Source organism: Solea solea, chromosome 14 (assembly GCF_958295425.1).
Source record: "Solea solea chromosome 14, fSolSol10.1, whole genome shotgun sequence".
Lineage (NCBI taxonomy): Eukaryota > Metazoa > Chordata > Actinopteri > Pleuronectiformes > Soleidae > Solea > Solea solea.
The window spans coordinates 24,448,694-24,460,510 of record NC_081147.1 but is presented as its reverse complement, the minus strand read 5'-3'; positions in this window follow the sequence as shown (position 1 = coordinate 24,460,510).

Genomic DNA, 11,817 nt, shown 5'->3' with positions numbered 1-11,817 from the left:
ACAGAGTAATGAAATATCTGGCTGCTTTACACGTTGTTTGCTGTTATTACCTTGTTTTTTGTTAACTCACTTGTACACCACTGAGGGTAATAGTTAATTAATTTCAAAAACAAGGTTACATAATTGTGTTACATGAATAATAATGATCATACAAAGTACAGAAAGTCAATTGCAGAGTGATAAATAGGTGTTTCGATCCCAGGGGCCACACTATCATGAGGAACAGAGGTAATTCTAGTAGCTGGTATCGTTTTACATATCGACTCAACTGTGGACAATTCTCTGAGGCTTCAGTGGCTCCATGCTAAGTGACTAACAGCCATTCCTCTTTCCACTAAAAATCATTAGCCTGTCTTTCTCAGTCTATAGCTTGCTTGTGATTGATATATTACAAATCAATGACGTTTTTCTTTTCTCTTTTTTTCTGGAAATTGATATCTTCATTGCATTACGCAGTTATGAATTTATTTAGTACTGTATGTCAGGGCTGAGCTGCATTCATCTATGAAATGAGGCTGCAATATTTTGCTATGTGGACTCTGGATTGACCATAGTTTGAAGGTGGATGGATGGATGTCTGTCCACTTTAAAGTTTTATATGGGGAAGGTATGTCATTTTAGGAAAGCTATTTATTTATTGTTCATTTCAAAACGTATAAATCAGGTTTTTTGCATTGATACAATGACCTATTGTTAATTCTGTAGTATTGGTGGTAAGATGTTAAAGCTGCACTGGTTAACGTTTGGTTTTTGGTATTTTTTTGTTGTTATTTGTCCTCCTCTAGTCTTCATGAACATAAATTCTGTAACATTATTTGTATGCTGAGTTCTTGCTCAGGCAAGCAATACTATCAGACCTGACTGTATGTATACATTCCCCCTGCAGCGCAGGGGCAGGCAGGGTCAAACTGAATAACAACTGTGTATTTTGAGCAGTAATATTCTCTTTCAAAACTTTTTGTGGACGCTTCTTTGCGCTTTCAGTCGTACTCCAAGCATGTTTGTAGCCATCTCGCTTCACTAGCGTTGCTGTTGCCTCTGTCTGTCTTTTACATAAAACAAATCATTTATATGTAGCAGCAGAAATGTTGCCGAGCAACATGATATCTAAACACTGCTATACTGAAAAAACACAGAGTCCACACAAGATGGATGACCTCTGTAAAGCATATAAAAGGATTATTTTAAGGCTACTAAAACCAAATGATGTTTTATTTGAAAGCAATTATACACTTATTACTTGCCAATAAACCCTCCTACATGTTACTCACTAGACCTCTGTTCAACAACAAACAAATGCCTGATGTGTGTATAAGTGTTTCCACTTTACAACTGTAGGTACATAACACCCTTTCTTTAAATAGAAAAATGCCAGAAGTTATTGAAAGTCCATCTGTTCCTATACCTTCTCACCTTCTGAAATCTGAAATCTACGCTTAAGTTGCTTCTCGGACTTTATGGTCTGTTCACCAACAACAGACACTACAGAAACATGAATGCAGTTTATGCAATGAATCACGAGAAAGTTAAACAGCAAGTGCATCTGCTCCACTTAAGTTTCCTTCTGGATTGAATTCAGATGTTAAGATTATGAAAAAAGAGGTAAAAAAATGTGACAGAGTGATGGAATCTATATTTTTAACAAGCCCTGATGTCCTATGGAACAATAGTTCATACATACGTCGAGAGAAAGACAATTTGAAATGTAAATTTCGATCGACTATGACAGAACTTTTCTGGAGTAGCTCTGTATTCTGACCCCCGTGAACATATGACAGCTTGCAGTTAGTGATAATAATTCAAGGGGAATGCTGTTGGCAAGCTGCAGTGTGTCTGCGGACAGTTCTGAAGCAGTTGAAAAAGCTCTATTTCTGCGGTCGGTGCTGATGTCTAACAGCTATGACAACAGCTGCTTTTTTGACTGGCTGGTTATGAACCAATTTGTCAAGACTCTTGACAACTTAGACTAGAAATCCTGCAGTGGAGGAATGGAAGTGTCAATGCGGGCTTTGTAACGCAGATAGACAGCAACAAGTCGAAGCGGGGTGGCAAAGACAAAAAATAAAATGAATTCTTGAATTGTCCTGAAGGGCTGGATCTTGTGAATGTTAAACTGTTTTGCACTTTGCAAGAGCACATGAGTGATGACAATTTAGTGGGTCGTTTCTCTTTTAGGAGAGGACTCTCTTGTAGAGCTACATGCTTTCAGACAGCAAGCGAAGTTCATCGAGAGGCTGCGTGTGAGATGTTCACAAAAGTCACTCTGGACATTTTAAAGAACTTCTCCTATGTCGTGAAGGCAGTACTTTAAAAATATTTTACATAAAAAGACATACAGAGAAAGTAAAAGTATCATATTCACTTCTCTATTTGAGTAAGTGTATCCATGCCATCAGTTACTGATAGTAGTAAATAATGTTGCAGATAATGCTTGTATTTTCATATTAATTATTTAACACTATCATGGCACTGTCATGCCCTTAGGCAAAAATAACAAATATGAATTGATTGTATCGGTGATTGAATTGTTATTGTTTGAGTTTTGATGAGGAGTTCTTCACCAGCAGGTGCAGCTGCTGCAGGTGTGGTGGAAATGTCAGTGAGACCTGAAATGTCTTTCAAAGTGTTTTGAATGTTTCTGCTGCAAAGGCTGTCATACAGTCAGCACAAGCTGAGAGCATGAGCGTCCCAAACCAAAGGTTCTTAGGACGTATTGAAGCAGCACAAGCATGTGATCATTGAGTCAGGTGTTTCTGGTTATCTGCAATGTGGTGTTGTTCTTGTAGGTGACATTGCACCTGCTCCTGCAGTGAAGCTAAGACTGTTTTCTGCAGAAATGAGATGCTCCTACGGTATGTGCTCTCTGTCATGCAGGCATAGATAGCATTTAAATGAAGTATAGCATTAAGAAGGCATCCCAAGATTTTCCATTACACAGACATGTTTTGCTTTTTTTGAAGAAGGCGTGGTCCAATGTTACCTCCACACTACATATACATACATACATACATACATACATACAGTACATACATATAAAATAGTACAAATATGTAAAAGACAGGATGCGGCACTGAAGGTGGCAGAACTGAAGATGCTGACATTTTCATTGTGAGTGACCAGGATGGAGACAGGGTAAGAAATGAGCATATTTGAGGGACAGCTCAGATTGAAATGTCTTCTGAGCTGCAGGACGGAGACACAGAGAAGGTTCATGGATGTTGTGAGGGAGGACATGAGGACAGAAGAAGACACAAGGGAGAGGGCAAGATGGAGGCAGATGATCCGCTGTGGTGACCCCTAAAAGGAGAACATTTACAAATATGATACATTTTGCATTTTAGATATGTAGTTTAGTAAAAAAATTACTTGTATTTGTTATAATTTAGCCATCTTTAAGTTTAATTACTCACATATTCTCATAACCAGACCTGGTGTTCAGTATAAACAGCCATAAAACAAAAACTAGGCACCTTTCAAGGTTCCCTCCCTAGATATCAAGGCGCTAGACATCTGGACCGGAGACTGTATTTCAAGGCTTACTAACCATATGCATCAGACCTGGCACACTGCTCGCCAGAATCTGAGATGATGCCTCACTGTTCACATGTCAGGCATTGTCTCAGTTCTCCCCGGATCTGAGCTGTCTTCAATAAAATCTTCCAACTTAACTCATCCCTGACTCCAGAGGTTCCATCATAAGTCATCTCACCTGATAATAAAACAATCTCCGAAACAATCATAAGTAAATAGTACACAAAAATAACCATTCGTTAAGTACAGACACGTGAACAATGTAGTTATACAATAGCAAAGTAAATGTAATCTGTTACATTCCACCACTGCCTGTCAGCTCTCTTGTCAAAGTTCTGGATAATGTCTTAGTAAAAAAACTCATTCAAACACAGTAGGAAGTTCCAATAATTCACAGTGAGCAGGTGGGCAAGTGTTGTCAATTAATCAAGAGACACTTGAACAAAGCAATTATTTATCAAACCTTCCGTTCTCTACCTTCCTGTTTAAATAAATAAACAAAGTGACTTTCATCTTTGCTTTTGCTTTTTAAAAGCAGCACCAGTATTGTAAAGTTTCATGTCCATAGAGCAGATGTATGTACTGTATATATCTGGCTAAATGTGCACAACGGCAATGCTGCCTGTGTATAAATGTAAACTGCTATAAACACTGTTAAAGGTCACTGATTTAACTATTTACATCTCATTTGTTTTAATGTGAACAAATACCAAGACATAAAAATGGCATTAATTCGCTTCCCATTTGCGTTTATAAGACACTTTGAGTGGAAAATCGAGCTGCCTCCTTGGCTTTGCAGAGAGTTCAATTTCAATGAACTTTGATGCATGAAATAGCAAGGGTTACCATTGCAATGCTTTACTGGTTGTTTATATTCTGGAATTACACCTGCAGGTAACATAAAGAGTGTGAGAGAGGTTGTTATGTTGTCTCTGGGAAAACAACTCTATACTTCCCACTTGAAATATAATACCAGTTATCCATTGCCTGAGGAGTTAATGTTCTCAATCACTAGTTTCAGGTCCTCCTCAGTATTGCGTGATGCTCAATTTGAAAAGAAATGTGATGATTGATGAAGTGTGGCACATGTGAGAGGACACCAGTGTGACTGACAGCTGGTGTCGTCCAATAGAAGCCTGGTTGCAGGTGACCCCTGTGAACTTCTGTTGGCAAAATGTCATAAATACACAAATAAGTGTATATTTAACAAAATGTCCAAATTCTACTTTATGTCAAACAAGGAAATTTACATTTTTGTATTTGGAAAATTGAAGGTCCGAAATTACTAGACTAATTTCTCTGCATTTTTGTTTTACTCACTATCACTGTGCACCTGGAAAATAGAAGCATCGATAAAATGATGGTAACTGTTGATATTACAGTACAGTACAGTACTTGTATTGTAATAATTGGGAGGTAATATTGCAGTAATATCATTTTCCTAATAGTCGTGACAAGGAGATAGTAACTGTTCTTTTGCTACCTCCTGATTTGCGTCATATCACTGACCTACTGACCCCAGTTCAAATCAATTTATTCAGTGTGCCGTTTATATCCACTTGCAAGTTAACACTTTGCTTCTGTTCTGGGCATTTTCTCATTTTATAAATGTTTAAAACTGATTTTTATTGTATGTTTTATCATTTTGAAGCTTGTGGGTGTTGTAAAGGCCTATATAAATAAACACCGATTTAATAATATATGTTTTGGTACATCATCTTGGCCGACAGCACCGTGTGCCACTTTCCTCTTTTATTTAAAGAAAGTGTTACTTTTTTTTTATTCATCCCCAAGTCTCTTAGATTAGATTCATTAAGTTTGCGTTGTGGATATTTTTTGGTTTACTAATGCCAAATGCCATTTGACCGTGAAGAACCACTCAGAGAAAAGAGGAAGGACAAATAGATGTTGCTGTGATGAACACTAAACTCTGGATATTTCAACACTACTCACACATAATGAGTCAAATGCCATATTTTGCCAAAAGTAATTTTTCACTTTGGATGGTAAATTAAATACAATCAGCCTCCGTATCGTTTGAGTGCTGACCACTGTTACCACAGCTTCCTAGAACACAGCCGGTTCAATTGAAGGTAATTAGAATCAATGAAGGAGGGAATTATTTGGAAGATTAAGACAAACAGCTAATCTGCCTACCACAATTGAATTGTTTTGTTGGCAATAGACCATCCAATCAGGGGCGGACACCTCTTCTCTCTGTGCTGCCTTCAGGTACCAAAAAGACAATGCATGCTCATTTACTTAGTAAAGATTTTTTTTTAGCCATGTTGATTTTCAAATTCAATTTAAGGCCAATTTCTTGCCTAGAGAAAGAAAAGGTCTTCGGAGTGCCGAGTGCCTGTTTTGAGCATTGTTTTCTTTCAGGTTGGAGAGAGAATTATTGATTTGGATTCAAATGAAGCTGTTGTGAAGGCAGGAGGTCCATTTGTCGAAACCCGCTGGCGTGCATCACTCCAGATAATGAGGAAGCATAATGAGGCATGTTAACTCTGTGTTGCGTCACCATCAAAGTTGTCAGTGGCAACAATTTGATTGGCACCTGTCGCGGGAATCGATGGCATCGACGACCATTTGTACTCCTCCGCCTGTTGTTGTCGCGCGCAGTGATCATTTTCTTCCTCTTGTCATTTTTCCACAAAGGTGAGATATTGTATGATATCATGTTGTGGCATGTACAGAATCTTCTGCTGCGCTTTAATCTCATTTACACTATAGTGGGAGTGTTTGCCCATCAACCTGCCAAATATAGAAACGCTCCGTGATCAAACCGTAGTGCATTCGGTTACACAAAGACTCTATAAGCACGTACATCTATAGGTAAAAAGAGGAGGTGTGCTGTTGTTGTATGAAACGGGATGACGTTGCATGGAGATGAAACAGATGAGTTAGTCCTCCCATGAGGGACTATCCCTTAGATCTTTAATTAGGGCAAGAGAAGACCGGAAAATGTAATCAATCCTCTTACCTCTGAGGATTCTGTAATGGGAATATGCAATAATATATATTCTCAGGGGGCAGTATTTTCATCAATATTCTGTTTAATAAAGATTCTTTGTAATCATTAATATTAGTGGCAATTTAAAAGCTCATCACCAAATGTGAAATTTCTATGTGAAAAGTCTTTCTGCAGCTACTTGACTGCTTAATTACTGTTAATTGTGAGCAAAGTGATGATGATAGCGCACAATAATAGTCAAGTAACAGCTTTGACCTACAAGCGGCGGATCTCTTTTGTTCCGCACATTTTTTCGTACAGTTCAACTGAGGTTGAAAAAGGAAAAAAAAAGAATCCAAAGTTGTCACAAAACCTCTTACAGTTTATGAGGATACGTCAAGGTTGTGTTGTAGTCCTAATTAATGCATTCCGGGGGAATGAAGCCTCCATTTGTGCCACAAGACATTTGGGATATCTTTAATTTATGGAGTACAGAGAGAACTGGTGCTCTGACACAAGCAGCAGGGGGTCTTTGAAAACGGGAGGCATTTTGCTGTGGAAGAGCTTTGAACATCTCTCCCTGAAGCGGGACAGGAATCAAAAGCAAAGGCTAATGCGCCTCCTGCAACACAGTGTTCCACATCCAAAATTGTCTCCAACTTTTATTATCCATAACAAATCCTTGTTAGGTGAGATGCACATCTTGCTCGGCAATAGGTGGCTCTTTGTGGTTCCCTTGTAAAAATACACGTTATTTATTACAGGGAGAAATGTCATTCCACGACTGAAGTCCTTCAGATTCGCATGAATTAAGCTGTGAAGTTAATCTTGTCTGTTAAGCCCGTGAGTGTTGCTGTTGTGCTGTTTTCAGCTCGGTACAGTTTGACCCCCCCGCTGCCCCCCCGCAGTGCAACAAAGATGTTGTTGTTCTTGTCAGATGCTCACAACAGCTAATTAGAGAGGAACTAAAATTGGTGATACCAATGCCATAGGTAGTTAAATGTGTGGGGGGAGAATTGGTTATTGCTTCCAGTCGACATGTAAACAATATGCACTTCAAAGGATTTCCACAAGTATAAACCAAAGAAGCTGACGTGCGAGGCGCAGTGTGTGCAGCAGAACTTTGTGCGAAGGTGAGGTAATTTGATAGAGATGGAGGATGCGATGCTGAGCTATTTCTGCTAATGTCAATACTGATTGAGGGAGCAGCAACTTGGAGGATAAAAGTTTGGATTACTCATGTAAACACTTGGCTAACTGAACTATCAGGGACTGCATCTCCAGTAATTGCTCTGGAACAAGATGTAATGAAGAAGGACACACACACACCCACACACACACAGACCCTCTGTTTGGGTGCCAAATGCTGTGTTTTGACACTGCAGGCAGTACAACGGCTGTTATTAATGGGGGCCAGTGCTGCTTGCAGCACATCCATTCAGCTTGTAATTACATGAACTTAAGACAAAACCTGTGTCATCATTCTTTCTCATCACACGAAGGACAAAATGACCGCTGATGGCATCAGCTACAGTTATCTGCGTGGTTTTGTAATGGAGAGAAACAAATTGAATGGCTGTGTAAATGAAACTGCAAGCAAACCTTATGATCTGTGAAATTTCAAATGTATCCTTGTGGGGTGCAGCTGGTAACTGTTTTCATCTCGATAAGCCCGAGGAGTTAAACACATTTCATTATGCCTTTTTTACTTCTACTAGAGTTGAATACAACCAAATGCTACTCCCTCTTTCTGCATTTTACCCCGTCCATAAAAAACAGTGCCTCAGCTGATGTAAAACAACCACAATCTTTATTAAAATGTGTTTTCCCCATGGCCCATTTCAGTTCTGTTTGGACGGCGTGAGGATAAGTGTGGATAAAATGGGAATAAAACAGAAATCCACCTTTGATATGAGGGGTTTGGCGCTGTGTCTGGCAGCCGCGTGCCGTCCTCTGTGGCGTTACCTTTTGTTGAGCTTTGTGTTGTTTTCGGGAAAACAATAACATATGTATTGTCTGTTAGCTAATGAATGTCACCGAGGTCATCCGTTACTGTTCATTAAATTTCTAATTAAGCATGACGTCTTTTGAGACTTGCACCAGATCATACTGTGCTATAGATTATTAATAGAGCACAGCAGGTGTTTATGAGTTAATTAATGGACCTCTCTAATAACTGTATATATCATGTTTTTTTTCTACTGTAGAACATTTCCGAGGTGATCTCAACAAACCACACCAAAGGTATAGAAATCCATTGATGTGGAATTAAAGCCGTATATGTCATATATATAGTTTTGATGTTGAATTAAATGTCATGATACTGTTAGATAGTTATGGGCTCATCATTAAAACAACAGCTGTGCACAACCTATTTAAGACGATAACAAAGAAATGATTGTGCTGTTCTTGTCCATACTTGAAACGTATTATTCACAGCGTAGGTAGGAGAGATTGCACGAGTCCCTTGGGCTAATGAACTCCACATAAACTAATTGTAGGCAGGAATTGGCAAAGCTGGAGTCCAATCAATGAGAGAGGGTTGGAATTGTTGATTAGTGGTACTGGTGACTTAAAAACATCTCGAGTTTGTCATTCACAAAAAGTGTGCCGCTATATCCGCTGGCATGAAACACGCCTGGTAAAAACAAAGATGTTTAAAGTCTAGATTGTGAATAATACGCATCCCTTTTGTCCAGATTCAATCAGAGATGAGAGCTCCGTCCGATTCAGATGCTGTGGAATGACCCGAAATATACTTTCCATGTGCTATTCATGTATTAATTCTGTTACTGGAGTATTTCTCTTGAGCAAAATCCTGCATAATTATTTGTTGACCTTCAAAAAAATCTGCTCACTACTCATCTTTGGATCTCTATCCAGTCTGAGTGTATGACTACGACGACACTAGAGAGCATCACACTGGGCTCGGACTGCAACTACTCGAGTTGCTGTTTGTAAAACAGAAAATGGCAACGGCCATCGACTGTTTGACAGTCCCTTAAATCAGTAACGTTATCCTCCCTCTTTACTGCCCCAACCGTTCATGGGAGTATTGCATTCAGCAGATGTGTGTCATTAATATCTGAGGACGTGCACAAGGATAAAGGAGGCAGCCGTGATGCATATGTGTAGTTAAAAAAAGGTATATTACTCGCCCTAAGGAAGAATAATCCATAATTACCCCTGAATGCTGGACAGTAAGCTCTTGCTTGAGGTGAGAACAATAGGAGTTATGAGCAGTTATTTAGGGGTCGCCAGCACTGTGGATGTTTAATGGCCGAGTTCAACGACCAAAATACGTTTGTTATTTTTGTTCTGTACTTAACTTAATTACACATCTAATCATGTTGTAATTGATGCAGGAAAACAGGGATTTTTAATGACCTTTCTACTACATAAATGTGTTTATGTATCACATGTTTGACTTTGGCAGAGCAAAAAAACTACAATGCACCATGAAACCTGTACATTTGGAATTGTTTATTTCTCTTCCACCTACAGTCACATGGGGAGGCTCCTTGTTAGATATGCTGCAGTGGAAGTGTGTACCTTTGGGATAAAGTATTTCATGTTCACAGAAATAACTACAGTTTCTTCTTGGCTGTGGAAATAGAAAATATGCGTAGACTCAAATAAAGCATCATTTCCTCCCCTCCTATCTCCTAAAGATACGTCTCACCACCAAACATATTGCACATACACTGCAACTCCTTTGGCATCTATGAGTCGTTTTGAGTATTTATATCTGAATGCAGTTCTCCAGGGAAGTGAGACTCTGCTCCACACCCACACAGCCTCGCTGACAGGCTTCAAGCTAAGCACTGAAGCCAAGATGCACTTCCTCTGTTTGTGTCATTGCGATGTGCCTGCTTTGACAGTCTTATAGGAAATGGATGACCACCTCTACACCCTCCCCTCCACCTCCACCACACACACACACACACACACACACATACACATACACACTCAAGTGCTGATGGTGCGAGTGCAACCCAAAAAAAGTGCTGAAAAGTGACCCGAGCTGTGCCCTTGTCACCAACTTGAGGTAACAAGTGAATGGAAATTGGTTTTACCTGAGTCAGGTAATCATTACTAAATGAATTTGCTCCGGAGCCAAGGGTATAAGTGGGATAAATATATATCTCTGAGATGAATACAGATTTCACTTATGTAATGAAAGGCAGGCTGGCTATTGATTTTGGAGGTTTACACTCGGCATGCCTTTCATCACGGGCCTGTTGTACGTTTAGAACGATGGGTTTTCAATTTGGCAGGTGTTTACATGGAGCTGTCAACAGTTACAGCTACGAGGATTTTAATGTTTTGTTGTTATTGTTGGTTTTTTTTTTTCTTCCGTCCTCCAGGTCCCTCGGTCCGGCACAGATATGCAAATCGTTTATTTTTTTTGCCTCATGCATGCATAATGATCATAAATGTGAATGTTGTCACCATGTTGATTTTTCCCCATCCCGTGGTTTTGTGCACCGTCATCATCATAGCAGACACACATCATCATCATCATCATCATCATCATCATCATCATCTCCACTGCCATTGTTTGCCTCGTAATCATCATTATAATCAGAAATGTCACAATTATTACCATTGCGACTGTATGGATGGCACAATCATTGCTATTTTCGCATGTTAATAATGTGGCAGTGATTTATTTCTCCGCGGTTCTGACTGTGTTCATTATGCCTCAATAACAGATGGACCCTGTTAACTGCACACGTCTGACGACTGCTGAAGTGTCGGCTTCAGCACATGGAGCAGCTGGGAGGACATGGCCCGGGTTTCGGAGCTGGTCCATGCTCTTCAATAATTCAACCCTTCCAGCTGTCTCATATCAGGCCCAAAGCTCCATGGCCTCTATGCTCACATAACAGTTATACCAGGCGCTGTAGTAGTCTCCAACTATAAATGGACCATAGAGTTGTTAGTTTAAATAAAAAAACACACACAGAAAATCAGGGTAGATGTTATGTGAGGCCTCATGTTTCGCACAGTTTGACATCAACCTTTATTTAAAAGAAATTGCCCATGTTCCCTTTTCAGTTTAACCAATTTCCTTTAAGAATTTAAAATATTAGTCTCTTTTTTCCCCTCAAGGACTTTTTGTAACACAAGATATCTTTAATTATTGACTGGTGCCCTCAAGGCGAGTGGTTAAAGACCCTTGAATTTATTTTTTCTCCTATAGGCTTCCTGGAAGAGGAGAATGGATCTATGGATGTGGCATCCTGGTGAGATGAAAGTCTAATTATCTCACAAGAAAGCGAGTGGAAAGGCTTTTTAATTAGGACCTGACCAAATCCGCGCACTGA